The 18293-nt window shown below is 44.5% G+C and overlaps 1 long non-coding RNA gene across 2 annotated transcripts; it reads right to left on the reverse strand.

The window, feature by feature from the left end:
• Positions 1-708: 708 nt before the first annotated feature.
• On the reverse strand, positions 709-17615 carry LOC137531801 (uncharacterized). 2 transcript variants are annotated; one of them, XR_011023758.1, is made up of 4 exons: positions 17342-17615; positions 8739-8872; positions 5406-5500; positions 709-1099 (listed from the first exon to the last, which is right to left on the reverse strand). It is a non-coding gene; the product is annotated as an uncharacterized lncRNA (long non-coding RNA). The 2 variants fall into 2 exon arrangements; XR_011023759.1 differs by lacking the exon at positions 17342-17615 and adding an exon at positions 16430-17332.
• Between the last annotated feature and the right edge of the window lie 678 nt (positions 17616-18293).

An 18293-nucleotide genomic window follows, 5' to 3' on the forward strand; every position in this document is an offset into this window, starting at 1 on the left:
TGCGTGAAAGCAGCACACCTGACACATCGGTGCCACTCCTCACCTCCCCCTGTGTCTGACATCTTTCTCTATTGCTGCTGGGGCGCCTGTATCACATGACAGTGCTGCATATACTGACATCACTATTCAAAAACACGCCAGACACAGGCGGAAGTTAGAATTCACACCGCTCTGACAGATGAGCTGAGACTGTGGTAAAGCAATCGATTTTACTCTAATCAAAATCAAATCAGAGTGGAATCAATTCCTACCACACACAGTACAAAGATTTTCAATAGATTCCAGTCGGACATCAATTGAAAATCGATTTAACTGCAGCATTACACAGTTCAATGCAGTGCAACGGTTTAGGCTGTAAATTTACTGCCATACCACCCTAATTGATCTAAATCTTTCATCTGGTTTGACCAATACTTTCCAGCAATTTTAGGTCAAAACTGATCAAAAAGCATCCTAAAGGAATCATTTTGGAAACTAATTCCCTGCAGATTCGATAACTCTGTTATAATCTTCCAGGAAAATGGATATGTATGGATTTTGTGGCAGCAGGCATGGGAGGCAGTGTGTGTGTGTGTGTGTGTGGGGGGGGGGTTGTTTAAAGCTGGCCTAGGGCAGTAAAAGGTAGAAATCAGGCCCTGCCTGCAGCAGCTCTTTCTATCATTTCTTTAGAAATAAACATTCTGCAGAAAATGCCAAATATACCCTGTTAACACTTGCAAAGCACCGGAGGCTGATTAGCCAGTAATAACAGATCAATGATGGACAGATGGTAAAACATACAAAATGTTACAATAAAACATCACTCATGTCAATATGCTACATATGATGTAGAGCACGTAAAATGCAGCGGACAAACCGCAAAGTGGAACAGAGACACATAAAAAAGCAGCCAAAACCACTCCGCTGGACAACACGGCCCACAGGAGAAGGCTTGCAAGAGGCATTTTACGCCCACAAATGTTCAAATAAATAACCTCAGACTTAAATATTATACTATACATCACTTGGCATCCAAGATATTTACACATGTACAAGCACTGAACAAAGAGGTATTGCAACACGAGTCTTTATCCATCTGAACTTCTTACGGTTAAAGCACCTGAAAAAAAAAGCAAAAAAACATGTTTAAGTTGAAGTAGGTATGTACTTTTAATTAGTGAGTAAACACAAATTTGCATATTTTTCCTCTACGCCACAGGTGTCAAACACAAGGCCTGCAAGCCGTATGCAGCCCTCCTTACCATTTTATGTGGCCCTTGGAAGCTTCAAATGTGCAGGATTGTAAGCAGTACATGAGCAACAGTACACTGTCTTTCAATCCAGATGATGTCAGTGTTTCTGGTCAAAACATTGTTACTTACTTAGCATGTGGCCCCATCCTTGGATCCACACATACCCCTCCCCCCGGTACCCTCTCCTGTGTCTTGTCTCTTCTGATCTTCCTAGCAGCTGCACGCTCTATGCATCCATACTTCCAGCTCCTGATCACGTGACATGACTTCAGAACCAAAGGTATGCAGCATAGATAGAGCATTTGACTGTCAGGAAGATTAGAGGAGGCCCGAAGCAGCCCTGGATTAGATAAATATTAAACTGCTCCACTGTGCTACTCTGCAGAAGGGGGAGGAGCAGGAATCCAGGACCCCTCCCTGTCGCTATAGTTATGCCACTACATTAAGATTTTACATTTATTGGACAGTCTCAAATAAACACTTCGGCCCGCGACTTAGACTGTGCTTTAGATTTTGGCCCCTTGCGTGATTGAGTTGGACACCTTTTATGATGACCCATTTTATAACACCATATTTACAAAAGGGAGATAATACTGTGGTCACTAGTAGTGGTAACCAGTGACCTGTCAATAGCGCCATTTCACCTAAACTGACCATCCACAATACATGATCATTATGTCTTGTTAGAAAGGGTAGCTGTACAAGACCAATAAACATTCACTGCAGCCAGGACTGGATTTGTGGCAAGGCCACACAAGCTGTGGCTTAGGGTGCAGAAGAGCAAGGGGCAACCTGGCATTGGGGCAGGTAACCCAATTTGCTATGTTGCCAGACAGACCACAAACCTGGTCCACAACCAACTGCTGCGGTTGCCAGGAAGTCGCGGGTCTCGTGCAGAGTTGCGAGCAGAGCCAATCAGACTGCAGCTGACTTACCTTTCCAGACTTGGGCTCCGATCCAGCACCGAAGCTTCGCTGCATCTTCCTCTCCGTAGCAGCTTTGTAATCCCTCTACAGCCGGTACCTCTCTCTCTTCATGTGACTTGCCAATACTGTCCTGAAGTCACGTTATGACTCATCACATAACGTTTATTGAACCATAATGATGTAATTTCCTCTCTGACAATGACATCATCATGGTTCAAGAAAGTAAACAAAAATACAGCTGGCTAGCTAATGCAAATATATGCAACTGAACATGTTTGTGTGCAACAGCACTCGTATCTGTCTTTAAACATTATCATAGTTCAAAAAAACCTTACCATAGGAAGGAAGATCACAAACAGCTAACTAGTGAATGCAAGTATACGCAATTGAATATTTTTGTGTGCAAAAGCACTCTTATCTGTATTTAAACATCCATATTTCATAATGGTGAAAGCTCTCCTCATAACAGCTTTCTCACCTGAGACATCTTCTGTTCGTTGCAGCTAAGCTGCTACCAGACAGTGCTGAATTCCTTGAATGTGTGCTGCTGCATAGTGTTGCATGCGTTTGCAATGAGTGTCCTATCCATCTGCAATCAGTCTGAAGTCTTCAATCAGAGCAGCACAAGATTGAGTGATTACCATTCAGCTGTGTTGTAATTTGCATGTTTGCTCTCATTAGTGGATGTCCATATAAAAGCTGCATTGCCTGGCCTGTCATAGTGATTAGCTTACTCCATAGCTGTATTACTGGGTCTTGTGTGATTAGGGCCCATTCACACTAGAGCGATTTCGGCAAAACGCTCAAATGCTAGCGCTTTTTAAAAGCGTTAGTGTAATAAAAGTCTATCGGCCCATTCTTACATAGGCGATTTGCGCTAATTGCCGCAAATCGCACCAAAACGCGAAACGCAAACGCGTTGCCTGCACCATTTTCAGGTGATTTCCCGGCGATCGCGTTTCAGTGCTATAGAAGCGCTAAACGCGATCATGGAAAAATCACCGCAGTGTTCAGTGACTTTTCCGCTGAAAAATCACTGTTGCAAAACGCTGGCAAAAATCGCGGGCATTTTGCAAACGCAGGTGTGAATGGGCCTTGACTGTTTGTGCAAAGAATAAAAGAGGCCGGGTCTCCACCTGGATTTGCAATTTTAGCTTGATTTATTAAGTGGTATCATAGCCACGAAATAGCATAATATTTTGGCACGCAGGCCTTGGTCAAATGCAAATAGCAGCTTTCCATCCTTCCTGCCTGTCTGGACGTTGCCATCACTGCGGTTGTGATTGGTGGATGCCCCTTCTGGTCCTGCCTTGTGGAGATTACAATACCTGTGGTTGCTATTGGTAACACTAATTCTAGTTCTGCCTGTCTGGATGCCACCATCACTGCAGTTGTGATTGGCAGACGCTCCTTTTAGTCTGGCAGTGTGGATGTACAATAGCAGCAGCTGCAATTAGTTACGCTCCTTCCTGTTCTGTCCAGTCTGGTTTGTATTTGTGTGGACATTTATCATTGCTACAGTTGCAATTGGATTTATAGATGTTCCCTGCTGTCTGTCCTCGTCTTGTTGTTGTGGCAGTTACCAGAAGCTCAGAGCTGCAGTTGCTCTGAGCAATCTTAAGCCCCGTTTCTGTTTACAGGGAATCTAAAGTGAGAGGCATATGGAGGCTGCCATATTTATTTCCTTTTAAGCAAGTCCAGTTGCCAGGCAGTCCTGCTGATCCTCTGCCTCTAATATCTTTAGCCATACACCAGAATTAAGCATGCAGCTAATCTTGTCAGATCTGACAATGATGTCAGAAACCCCTGATCTACATATACTTACAAGATTAGTTGCATGCTTGTTTCTGGTGTTATTCAGACACTACTGCAGCCAAACAGATCAGTAGGGCTGCCAGGCAACTGGTATTGTTTAAAGGGAACCTGAAGCAAGTAAAATTATTTAAAATAAACACGACGTAGCTGCAAATGAATATTATATACTAACCTCACCGTCAGTTCCTCTCAGAAGCTCACCATTTTCTTCTTACAGTGATCTCTTCCAGTTCTGACAATATTTTGTCAGAATTGAAATATACCAGTGACTGTCAGTTATATATCAGCTGCTGTCAGTTACAACTGAATGTGCAAGGTATTGTCCATGTTTCCCTTTGGCTCAAGCGAGTGATATTACAGTTTAACAGTGTGCTGAGCAGGAAGCTGTTATGGGGTAATGGCCATTTTCAAGATGGAGGACGGAGAATTCCATCGATCACAGTGGACAAACAGGACACAGGAGAGGAGAAAGCGATTGATGAGCAGACTACATGGGAGGTAAGTATGACCTGTGTATGGTTATTTTGACTTTTTATTTTCAGTTCAGGTTCTCTTTAAGAGGAAATAAATAAAGCAGCGTTCATATACTTCTCGCTTCAGGTTCCCTTTAAGAAGACCACCATTTTCAAGCAATACAAGAAAGAAAAATGATTTCTCTGCTGCTGAAAAACGTGAAATAGTTGAATGCTACCACGATATGTCACTACCACGCAGCTAATGATAGGTTAAATACATTGGGGTCGATTTATCATTGATACCATGCTGTAACAGTGCGAGTTAAAGGGAAGGTTCACGGAGGGGGCCTAAAAAATAAAAATCAATTTCCACTTACCTGGGGCTTCCTCCAGCCCGTGGCAGGCAGGAGGTGTGCTCGCCGCCGCTCCGCAGGCTCCCGGTGGTCTCCGGTGGCCGACCCGACCTGGCCAGGCTGGCTGCAAGGTCGGGCTCTTCTGCGCTCCAAGGCCCGGCACTTCTGCGTCCCACGCCGGCGCGCTGACGTCATCGGACGTCCGCCGCGCAGTACAGCCCGGCGGACGTCCGATGACGTCAGCGCGCCGGCGTGGGACGCAGAAATGCCGGGCCTTGGAGCGCAGAAGAGCCCAACCTGGCAGCCGGCCTGGCCAGGTCGGGTCGGCCACCGGAGACCACCGGGAGCCTGCGGAGCGGCGGCGAGGGCACCTCCTGCCTGCCACGGGTTGGAGGAAGCCCCAGGTAAGTGGAAATTGATTTTTATTTTTTAGGCACCCTCCCTGAACCTTCCCTTTAAATACAGTTACGTGCTTCTATTAAAGCAGCACAGCTTAATTATCCCTCATGCATGCTACACACCCAGATGGGAGGAGTGTAAATATGGTGGGGGCATGATGTTTTGCAGGGGGGGGGCATGATTAACAATTACACCCCTACTATAAACTTATGTTTGTTTACTCACCAATTCTATAACAGTTTAACACGGAGGCCAGTTGTAGAGGACGGAATACATTTGCCACAATAGCCACCACATTTGCCTGTCACTTTGGTTCCATCCTGATAAAAGAAAATGTATTGCATTTTAATTTAAACAACATTTGAGTGGTAGCACTAGCAATACTGAGCCACTACTGAGCATAGGAAATGTGTGCTTACAAACAACCTTTATAAAAATGAAGGCACAAACACAAAGTGGTTTACTCCCCACTTCTGAAAATTTGGGATTAGGTTTTGATGCCTGGCGGTCAGGCTTTCCAAAGTGGAGAACATCCACTACCATAATACCGCTAAGGTGGCGATTCCCAGTGGAGAGATAACAATTTGCTAAGCAAGGCAAATGGGTATTTCATTCTGCGGATCACAGGGCTACCTTAGGCTCCCTGCATACTGCAAATCCGTTTTGCGATTCCGATTCCGTTTCCGATTTTCAATTCCGATTTTCCCTGAATGCAATCAACAGAAAAACGGATCAAAAAACGCAGCCTGCAGTAATGATTAAAAATCGGAATCGGATGTAAAAAAAAAACCGATTAAAAATCGGAATCGGAATTGCATGCAGTGTGCAGGGAGCCTTAAATCAGTAGACATATTGCTGCTTAATACTGATAATTGGGGGCACATGGCTATCTAATTCTGATATCTAGGGTATATAGCTACTTAAAGGAATACTTAAGTCAAAATCAAAAAATGACTTTTACTCACCTGGGGCATCCCTCAGCCCCCTGAAGCTGTATGGTGCCCTCGCAGCCTCGATCCGATCCTCCTGTCCCCGCCGGCGGCTACTTCCGGGTTCGGCGACAGCCGCAGACAGGCTGGGAACGCGAGTGATTCTCCGCGTTCCCAGCCGCTATATCACCCTCTATGCTGCTACATAGAGGGTGATATAGCGGCTGGGAACGCGGAATAATATTTCACAATACACCTTTCATTCAAGAAAATATTTAATATTAAATATGAAATTTGTTAGAATTTCCAGCTGCTGATTAGACTTGCAAGCTTAATTCAACTGAAGTAGCCATGAAGTGGAATAAAAGAATAAACGTTAGATACTTACCTCATTAGTGGGAAGTCTCTGGAGGGTCCAGAGCAGGGGTCAGGAACCTTTTTGTCTGAGAGAGCCATAAACGCCACATATTTTAAAATGTAATTCCGTGAGAGCAATACAATGTTTCAAACTGGGACAGTGCACATGCGCACTGGAAGGCTGACGTAACTGTTACCATGGTGATATGTACACAGTTGATCCTCCAGGCAGCGAAAGTGTCAGACACGTCTTCAGCTTCTCTTGGGTTTCAGCAACATCAGCTATTTCCCCTAGAGCCAGACAGGAGAAATACAGACTAACTGCTTGTACAGTTAGCTAGCTGACTTGGGGGTTGATTCACTTTGTAGGACGAGATCCCCGCACTTTGGAACCATAGGCTGCATGTCAAGTGACAGACAGCCTATTGGGCCAATCAAAGTGTGGGGATCTCATCCTACAAAGTCACTGGACCTGACAGCGTGCAGGGTGGGACATTTGGAGCGGCCATTAGTTTTGAGGGAAGCGCGAGTAAGTAGCGCATGCTACAGCAGAACGGTGCCTACTTTGAAAGTTTACTTGCGTTGTCACACTAAGCTGCGCTGCTTGAGCAGTGTAGCTTGGTGAATCAACCCCTAACTGTGAGCCAGATGTAGCCACCAAAAGAGCCACATCTGGCTCCTGCACCATAGGTTCCTACCCCTGGTCCAGAGGCTTCCCGGATTGTTGTCTGATCCACTGTCCCTCTATATCTCTTTGACCCAGTGGGTTGAAGAGGTTTATTCTAACCTTGAGCGAGGCTATGATCGAGTGCAACCGCACAGGTGACGCACAAATAAGGTCTGCGCATGCCCAGTCGATCAAAGTACTTATGCAAGAAGGAGCAAAAACTGTGCATGAGCATGTCTTTCTACTGGACTTGTGTGGACCCTACTCGGAAGAGCCGGTCTCTACTAAGCACCATCTACATCTGAACTGGCCACACAGCAGCAAACTAGTTTTAACAGCACAATTACCGTTTGAGGAGTCCCTATAACCATAACAGTAGGGCACATGTGGAAGCTTTCAAAATCCTGGGATCTACATGTGACTACTCCTTTGTGCGTGTTAAAGAAGAGCAAGTCTGATCCAGAAAAAATAATTCCATCTCCAGGATACAGTACACGCCAAGCCAGTAGTGCCTTATGAAAGTTGTGACGTCAACTTAGCATATTCCACCATGCAGAGGAACCAGGGGCATAACTACTGAGGAGCAGCCCCTGCTATTGCAGGAGGGCCCAGGCAGTATTGGACTGGGTTATGGAAAAACTGAGGAAATCCACCTGCTGGCCAAGCAGCAGAAACCCTGTGTTATCACTCCCAATAGAAACCCGCAGCAAGTCTTCACTGTGAGCAGCAGCACCTGATTACTGCTGCTTGGCCAGCAAGAGGATTTCCTCAGCTTTTCCAGCTCCCGGTCTGACACTGGGCCCAGGGCCATGGAGGCCAGCAATCTTTTACGCTCCCTCCTTCTGATAAATGAGCCCTCCTCCAGTGCAAGTGTTGTTGTAGCCCCACTTGTTGTGGGTATGGTGGGGGACATGGTGGTCACACTTGTATGGCTTCTGGCAGATGGCCCCTGGCCCTGAGGGTCACCTCTGGAGGGAGAAGGGCGTGAATGCTAGAGGACCCCAACAAAGATTTCCTGGAGGCCCTAATAATTAGTAGTTACACCCCTGAGAAGAACAACACTGTTTAAAACCTGGAACCCACTGATTCAGCAAACGCGAAACGCAACCGCTAGCGTTTTGTCTGAGTGGTTTGCAAGCGGATTCATGCGCGTTTTCGGTCGCGTTTTGCAACATTGTATTTTTTTGCTCAGCGGTTGCGTAGCGTTTTGCGTTTCACGTTTTTATCCTGATTGGTCCTGTGAATTATTTTTCATTTTGTTACAGTGTGCTGAACCGCAAAACGCTAGCAAAACCGCTCAGTTTAGGTTTTGCTGAGCGTTTCCGCTAGTGTTTCAATACTTTACATTGAAGCGCTAACGCTCCCAAAATGCTGCACGTCCTGCGGTTTCCCCATCCATTAACATTAGCACAGCTTATCGCAGCGCTGCCAAAACGCTGCCAAAAGCGCTCCTGTAGGTTCCAGCCCTTAAGCCTCGCACACTACACTGTATGTTTGCTTATGTTGTAGAAAAAAAAAATATCAACTGGCTGTGATTTCAAAATCTTCATATTTTAAAACCCCACCCTGTTTTTGCTATACATGGAATACATAATATGCACTCACTTATGATCTGTAAGGTAGTTACATCCAGCCGCACTTTACTGAAGGTGGACAAGCCAGCTGCTGTGTAGTCTTTTCTGCATGGACAGTCTTCTCTCCTGCTTCCGTTATAAGGGCATTCAGTGGGATTCTGCAACCTTCAATAGAAAAAGATAGATTAGTGGGATTTTTATTGTGACAATCACTTGTTTGCAAATAAATAAAATATTTGCTCCTATAACTGTCCTGGAATTCTGTTGGTAGTGGAGCAGCACGCTGTTTAAACTGTACACGCCTCAACATGCAGTTCTCATTTCAGCTAATCAGATAATCTCAGATTCTGTATTTTACATCCTGTGCTTAGGTACCCATGTGGTTACTCCAGACCAGCTGGAGAACTCCTCACAGCTCCACTGCAGACTGTGTCTTACTTCAATTGTCTCCGCAAGTAATTACAGAGTGACTAAGCGATGGCCATACCATCTGTTCCAATTCTCATTACAAACCTTTCAGGGCATGCCCATAACTTTGCAAACCAACTACTACCAATAAGCTGTTAGGTAACTTCAGCTACTTCCCTTTATGACAGAATGTACACAACAATCACATGAGCATAGCTCCCAACTGTCCCTCTTTTGGAGGGACAGTCCCTCTTTGGGAGCCCTGTTCCTCTGTCCCCATTTCCTCCTCATTTGTCCCTCTTTCAGGACTTTGTCCCTCTTTCTAGTTAAATATATATAGTTCTCTACTAAAAAATGTGTTTGATTGACTCTAAACTTTATTCCCATTCTTTAAATTGATATATTACTAATTTTCAAATGTTAATATGAAAGAAAATGAACCAGGATAGAAAGAAGCAGTGTGGTCTCAATTATAAAGCAACATATTTTTCTTATGAAATCTTTATGGTATGCGTGACTAGGGGGTGTGGTGGGGGTGTGATCAGGGGTGTGGTAGGGGCGTGGCTTAAGTATCCCTCTTTCTCATCTCAAACAGTTGGTAGGTATGCATTAGTGAGCAGCTGCATGCAAGTGTGCATAAGAGAACTGTTGATGTGCTATAGATGCAGGTTGGTCACACTGAATATAGTCAGTTCCCAAGTGAAGCATGAGGCCGTGACTGTAAGTTTGTTCTTATGTTGAAGTACACATATATCAATATATCACATAACAAGTACACATACGGTATATCATTATAAATGTATGTAAATGCCTTCTGGGACCTCTTTAGTGCCTTCTTCTGTGCCTCTTGTGCCCCTCAGTGCCTCCTGTACCACCTTTAGTGCATTTTGTGCCCCCTTTTGACCCTACTGTGCATCCAGTGGCGTAGCAATAGCCATAGCAGCTGCTATGGGGCCCTTGAGCAAAGGGGCCCAGGTGGTACTTGATGGATTTACTATTAACTTTCTTGTGTTCCTCATCCCTCACTTTAGCTCAGTGGCCATGGACTAAAAGTAGTGTAGATTGCATGAGAAAGTAAATAGCCCAGTTAACACATATCCATAGTATAAGGGCAGGTGGCATTGCTCAAGCGTGCCTATATCAGATGGCCCAATTAAACTTTTGCTATGGGCCCCATAATCTCTAGCTACGCCACTGTGTGCACCCTTTCATTGACCCAGGGCTACAAGCTAAATACTGGCGCATTGTCCCTCACAGCTCCAGGGAAGCAGTCTCCACTCTTCCACTCTTTATCATTGCATTAGTGTCCCTCTTCAGTGTTGTCACCTACCAGCTGCGGATGCTATTGATTGATGGCAGCTGTGGAGCCAGTGCCAGTACGTAAACATGAGCCACCCGCAAGTCTGACATTTTTAAACAAGGGACTCTCTTCATTAATTTCATTATTTTTTTTTCCTGTTGACTGTCCCCCAAAGGTGGCCACTAACGGGCCAATTTTTTGTGAAAAATCGTTCGAGCGATCAGAAATTCTGATCAGATTGGTTGAAAATAATCTCAGTTGATGGGCACAATCGATTATGAAAAAAATCATCTGAATGGATTTTTGTCAAATCAAAATTGGATTTTCTTGATTGGTTGTGATAGATAGGAAGCAAAGATTGGTTTGTTGATGGTGCAGTGAACAATTTTTCTTCTGATCAGAATTTCTGATTGCTTGAACGATTTTTCGCTACAAATTGGACCATTAGTGGCCACCTATTAAAGAGACTCTGAAGCGAGAATAAATCTCGCTTCAGAGCTCATAGTTAGCAGGGGTATGTGTGCCCCTGCTAAACCACCGCTATCCCGTGGCTAAACGAGGGTCCCTGACCCCCCAAATCCCCTCCGTGCAGCGGGGGATTACTTCCTGTTTGAGGCAGGGCTAACCGCCGCAGCCCTGCCCCACGCACGTCTGCAGCGCGTATCTCCGCCTCTCCCCCACCCCTCTCAGTCTTCCTTCGCTGAGAGGGGCGGGGGAGAGGCGGCGATGCGCTGCTGATAGACGCGACTAGAGGCAGGGCTGCGGCCGTTAGCCCTGCCTCTAGGAGCAGCAAAATCTACGACCAATTTGGTCGTTGATTTTGCGGGGGGGTTGGGGGTGAAGGGACCCCCGTTTAGCTGCGGGATAGGGACACGTGCCCCTGCTAACTATGAGCTCTGAAGCGAGAATTATTCTCGCTTCAGTGTCTCTTTAAAGAGGAACTGTATTGAAAATAAAAGAATTAATACAATTGCACTTTTTTTTTTTTTTTTTTACAATATTCATTTATATATTATTTAGTCAGTGTTTGCCCATTGTAAAATCTCATCTTCCTCATCCTGATTTACATTCTGAAATTTATCACAGGTGGTGAGATCTTTAGTTCTGCTAGATGATCTGTACCAAATGTTTGTTACTGATAGTTCTATCTACAGAGGGTAATACTGCTTACTTAGCAATTGGAAACAGCTAAGCTGATGTATTTGAGAAAAGGTAAAGATTTCTTGTGGGAAAGGGGGCATCAGCTACTAACTGGAATGAAGTTCACTCCTTGGTTAAAGATTCTCTTTAAGTTTCGATTGATAAAAACTAATCATGAAATTATTTTTATTATTTTTTTAATTCCTCCCAGCTTTCCTATTGAAGTAGATGTGATATACTTGGACTTTGCAAAGGCCTTTGACACTGTTCCCCAAAAAAGTCTGGTGCAAAAGTTGAGGATGCAAGGACTGGGGAAGAGTTTGTGTGCATGGATAGGGAACTGGCTAATGACAGAAAACAAAGAGTTGTGGTCAATGGATCGTACTCAAAATGGGAGACTGTTAGCAGTGGGGTCCCACAGGGGTCTGTTCTGGGTCCAGTGCTCTTCAATTTATTTATTAATGACCTAGTAGATGCAGTAGTGAGCAATGTTGCTATTTTTGCAGATGATACAAAATTGTGCAGAATCATCAACTCTCAGGAAGATAGTGTCATACTGCAACAGGATCTGGATAGGATGGCTATATGGGCACATGAATGGCAGATGAAATTCAATGTTGAAAAATGTAAAGTCGTGCATTTTCGGTCATACCAATGGTCTAGCACCATACAAAATAAATGGGATACAGTTGGGGACATCAAACTTGGAGAAGGACTTAGGAGTACTCATCGACAACAAGTTAAATAATCGTTCTCAATGCCAAGCCGCTGCAGCTAAAGCTAACAAAATTTTGGGATGCATTAAAAGGGAAATAAAAACGCGAGATGCTAGCATAATATTGCCCCTGTTTAACTCTCTAGTAAGGCCACATCTAGAATATGGAATTCAGTTCTGGGCACCACATTACAAAAAAGATATTGCAGTTTAAGAGCAGGTGCAGGGACGAGCAACAAAATTGATACGTGGGATGGAAGGTCTCGCTTACCAAGAAAGGTTAGATAAACTGGGTTTATTTAGTCTAGAGAAAAGACGCCATAGAGGGGATCTAATTAACATGTATAAATACATCAGAGGGCAATATAATAGCTTGGCGGATGAGCTTTTTAGGAAAGGGTTCTTTACAGTAAGAGTGATTAAGATGTGGAATGCATTTCCACAGGAAGTCGTTATGGCAAACTCTATACCTGCATTTAAAGGGGGCTTAGATGCTTTCCTTGCGTTGAAATACATCCATGGCTACAATTACTAGGTAATGCCTAATGATGTTGATCCAGGGATTTTATCTGATTGCCATCTGGAATCGGGAAGGAATTTTTCCCTTTTGGGGCTAATTGGACCATGCCTTGAAAGGGTTTTTTCGCCTTCCTCTGGATCAACAGGGATATGTGAGGGAGCAGGCTGGAGTTGTACTTTGTACTGGTTGAACTCGATGGACGTATGTCTTTTTTTAACCAAAATAACTATGTAACTATGACAATGTCACTTACCGCATCACATCCCCGTACTCTCCCTCAGACTAACCAGCAAGCTCATGGTGAACCAGAACTCAATGGAGTGTGTGAGGGGCTACAATGGTCCACGGTTGAAAAACTCATTTGGTATCAAAGGATATTAACAATATGTCTGCTTCCATGAAAGCAGGAGGTAGATACACTGCAGATTTATTGCAGGATTTGTATCAGCTGTGACAAAGAAATGCTTTTCTTTAAAGGTTATTATGCTGCTGCGTATCTTTTAGAGCAAGAAGTTCTGAGTTCAGGTCTGCTTTAATTACCGCATTAAATCCTTGAACAATTCAAAAAGAATGCAATTGACAAACATTTACCTCAGAAGCTTACAGTCCAATCTCTGCTTCATAAGGCCTGGGACTCACTAGGAGAGCTTTCCAGCGCTTGTGATTAGCAGCGATTGGCAAAGCAGTGAAACTGTGGATCTCTATGGGGTGGTCCCACTAGCAGTGTCACAATCACAGAACGATCGCAGAATGCTGCTTTCAGCATATTGGAATGTGATCCCAGAGTGATTGCATTAGTGGCTATAGCCAAATCACCATCACTACGGTAATTGGGGTGAAATCGCTTCCACGATTCAGCAAATCATGGGCGCTCTGTAATTGCTACAAAGCACCCGGAGTGGTTCCCAGGCCTCACCGACCTCAGGAGTTTACACCTTAAAGTAATCATCAACCAAAAACAGCCTCCCCATGATCTACTTACCCAGGGCTTCCTCCAGCCCCTTGCCGCCAACACGTCCCACGCTGCAGCTCTGCTCCCAGCCGTCGGCCCGGGGTCCCTGCTGGTGCAGAGGCCAACCTCGAGGTAGTCCTCTACTGCACCTGTGTGAGCGCAGCTGTCAATTAGGTCCACGCTGTCCGGAGTGTAGTGCGCAGGTGCAGAACTACTGAGCCTGATCAGTACAATCCGGACAGCGTGGACTTGATTGACAGCTGCGCTCACACAGGTGCAGTAGAGGACGATCTTGAGGTCAGCCTCTGCACCGACGGGGGTCCCGGGCCGGCAGCTGGGAGCGGAGCTGCAGCGCAGGACGTGTCGGTGGCAAGGGGTTGGAAAAAAGCCCTGGGTAAGTAGATCGTGGGGAGGCTGTTATTGGCGTATGATTCCTTTAAAATGGAACTGAACTCTTACATAGGACAGAAAGAGAACATATAGAAATGCACCCTGTATGCATTTAGGCCTTTTTTTACATCTAAAATCGAAATTACTGACACCAGCGTTTTGAGATTTTTTTTGCATGATTATTTTTAGCGCCTCCTGGCGCTTACCTGCGTGTTGTGATTTTTTTGTAAAGAGCTTTTGCAGATCGATTTGTTTTTTCACTTCCTAACACAAGTCAGGAAGTGAACTCTTTGAACCGGAAAAAAATAAATGCAATGTATTTATTATTAAAAGCGCTGGGGAAATCGCCATACAAAGCGCTTTTGAGCGGATCATAATCGAACCGCTCAGATGTAAACACTCTTATAGGGAATCATTGCACAAGTGCTTTTAGGGGGATTTTAAAAATCGCCAGCGCTTAAAAAATCCTGAAAACGCCCTTAGTGTGAACACGCCCTAATGCTGGATACACACCATGCGTTTCCGCATCGAATGCGTCCGTCGATACGCGTCGATTTGATTATTTCCGAGCATTTCCGAGCGCATTTCGATGATTTTTAGGTCGATTGCCATGTAAAGTATGGCAAATTGACCTAACGATCTATCAAAGCTTGAATTGGACATGTCGGAAATAATCGAATCAATGCGCATGGTGTGTATCCAGCATTAGAGAGTTTAGCCTGTCTAATTCCCCCTCATCTGTGTCTAATCACAAGTTGTAATTTGATCTCTCCCGTTTCAGATGACTGCCAACGGCAGATAAGCTCATTTGAAATCACAGGATGTTAACAATATGTCTGCTTCCATGAAAGCAGGAAGTAGAAACAGTGCAGATATATTGCAGGATTTGTATCAGCTGTAACATATAAATATTTTTCTGTAAAGGTTATTATGCTGTTGCGTTTCTTCTTTTAGACCAGAGAGAAAGTTTTGAGTTCAGGTCCGCTTTAATCCTTGTCTCCTGTCACTAAGGATGAGATGAGACAGTGATTAGAGTGGAAAGCTGGCCACTAACAATACAATTTGCTGAACGATCTTTTATGATCGATTGGAAATGATCATTTGTGACCACTAATTGAAAAAAAAATTCCTAACAATCCGATCATTTTAATAAATTCGATATGATTTTTGGAACGATTCCGTCAATCTGATCAGATTGTTTGTTTAGTTTTGTCCAGTGGTCCCAAACAATCATTTCCGACTGTTCATACAAAGAATCCTTCGTAAATGATTGTTCATCAAATTGTTTTGTTAGTGGCCATATTTAAGGTGCCAAGGACAGTAACAGCCCCATCCCTTTCTAATGGAAACCATGATCGCTATGATGAGACACAGTCGCAATTTTCTTTATTTAAAAAGTGTGTTTTCCTGCAATTTAGCTAGGAAATTAAAGAGTACCAGAGATCAAGGTATAGCAAAAATCGATACTTACCCGGGGCTTCCTCCTGCCCCCTAAACACGTGCGAGTCCCCCGCCGTTCTCCCGTGGTCTGCCGTTCAGCCGCGATCAGCCACGGTAACTTGCTCAGTCACATCAGGTCTGGGTCTTCTGCGCAGCAGACCTGGACTGACGTCACTAAGTTACCAGGGCTGATCGCGGCTGAATGGCAGACCATCGGGAGTCACATATATTAATGGGGCGGGAGGAAACCCCGGGTAAGTATCGATTTTTGCTATACCTAGACTTCTGGTTTCCTTTAAAAAAAAATTTGAGCAAAGAAATCATAACCAATAACGTGTTATATAATATATACCCAGTATATGGGGATATGAAAAAAGGGATATAGGTCAACAACATGATGCAAATATTCAAAGACATTAAATCATTATATACTATGGCTTATCTTGAGCAAAATTTTATTTCAAAAACCTGCATTACAATGAAAGCAATTAAAATCAAGCTGTGGCCACAAGTTCTCTGGATTTAACCACATATATAGTAGAATATATTTTGATGCCTGACATATAAATCATAAAAATAATTCCCTAACATATAATGCACAACTTTTGTTCTCAGAAAACACTGCATTGGCCAAAAAGGTTACCCCACCGCACCAGTCTATTATAAATAACTTTATTTTGAGTGCCATGGTTGGTCACTGTAAAACTGTGCATCAAGAGAATCCGAGCTGGTTATACGTGTTTACATACAGCAATACAGTATAACAATCCTAGACTGTCAGCAGCATAGTTACAGGAGAACTGACATGAATAGTGAGAGCCACAGTGAGCAGCACAGAAGGCTGCACGTGTCCATACATCACCAGCTCGAGGCATCCACAGCATGGCAGCTACCCGGCCGGAAACACATCCTCCGCGGACACACGAGCGACAGGCGGGCGAAGGTGGTGGACGGGTCTCTGGTCTCTACTCAGGCGACAGTGACACTTGTAGGCATACTAGGCAACACAGCAGACAGGGACGATTAGAGGCATCACACGAAGCATCGAGGAGCCAGCAGCACGTTTGTCAGCCAAGAGGACGTCATTACTTGTGTCCGCAGCGCCCCCTGGTGGCCGTGGTAAAGTAACCTTATTGTGAAAGTGTTTTATGGATTTTGGTTGAATGTGTAACTACATAGCTACCCCGTGTGGTACAGGAATAGGCAGAGGTGTGGAAAGACGATAATTCCCGTGAACTCTCCGGGCGGCCCTTTTCCTGCAGGTGTTCATGTGTATGAGACTCTGATGGGGAGGGGTGAGTGACGTCACCTGTCCCCGCTGCCAATACTCTGCAGCACGGGGGAATATATGTATCTGTTGTTACCTCTGATTACCTATACTGGGGATCTTCTGGCTACATATATTGGGGAATCAGTATATGGTGCAATCAATCCATCATCAGTATAATACATGCAGGGTCTTGTCATAAGACAGATTGCAATATACCCTGCATGTATTATACTGACGATGGTTCGCAGCATATGAACTGGCTTTCTAATACACTGGCAGTAACTACACTGGCAGTAACCTAGGTGGCCGCTGTATCTCCTCTCCCTGAACCTTATTGCTCATTGGATGATCATTTGGCTCGTGAGAACTTTACTTTCATCTGAGTTGAATACTGCAGGGGAGCGCTGAAAACATTTCATTTCTTCTATAGAAACGTGTTTACATACAGCAATATAATAATCCTAGGCTGTCAGCAGCATAATAGTTATTATAGAATAACATGAATAGTGAGAGCCACAGCGGGCTGCACGTGTCCATACAGCTCGAGGCATCCACAGCATGGCAGCTACCCGGCCGGAAACACATCCTCCGCGGACACACGAGCGACAGGCGGGCGAAGATGGTGGACGTGTCTCTGGTCTCTACTCAGGCGACAGTGACACTTGTAGGCAGCCGCAGCACAGCAGAAAGGGACGATTAGAGGCATCACACGAAGCATCGAGGAGCCAGCAGCACGTTTGTCAGCCAAGAGGACGTCATTACTTGTGTCCGCAGCGCCCCCTGGTGGCCGTGGTAAAGTAACCTTGTTGTGTGCTAAGTGATTTATGTCGTTTTTTTTTTCTTTGAATGTGTAAATACATAGCGACCCCCACCTGGTGCAGAGAATGGGTATCGGGAAATAAATATATATATTGGGCGTGGGGGATGGGATGCCGTACATCATCTGACTGCATCATCAGCCACGTGTCACCCCAGTTGCTGTGGTAACTGGGTAAACAATTTCTGTGGAAGGAGCAGCAGCTGCGGCAGCACAAGAGCTGGCCGCATTGTCCTACCGCACTGTCAGGACTTACTCAGGCATTCCTGTATAGCAACAAGACCCCGCCTACTCCCTACAGGCATCTCACGGAGCAAAGAGTGATGAGCTCGCATCTCAGACATGAAACTGTGTCTGGAGCTCCACCTTGTGGCCGTCAGAGATATAACACGTCTGTGAAAAACAGTTTTAGGTAGGCACTCCGGATTATGAGATATCATTACCTACACGTAAAATAGATACAACTTAGAGATAGTTAGCTATATATATATATATATATATATATATATATATATATATATATATATACATACATACATACATACACATATATATATATATATATATATATATATATATATATATATATATATATCCCCTGCAACATTCTGGTTTAGCTTTCCTGAACTGTGTT

Source organism: Hyperolius riggenbachi, chromosome 9, assembly GCF_040937935.1.
Source record: "Hyperolius riggenbachi isolate aHypRig1 chromosome 9, aHypRig1.pri, whole genome shotgun sequence".
NCBI classification, from domain to species: Eukaryota; Metazoa; Chordata; class Amphibia; order Anura; family Hyperoliidae; genus Hyperolius; species Hyperolius riggenbachi.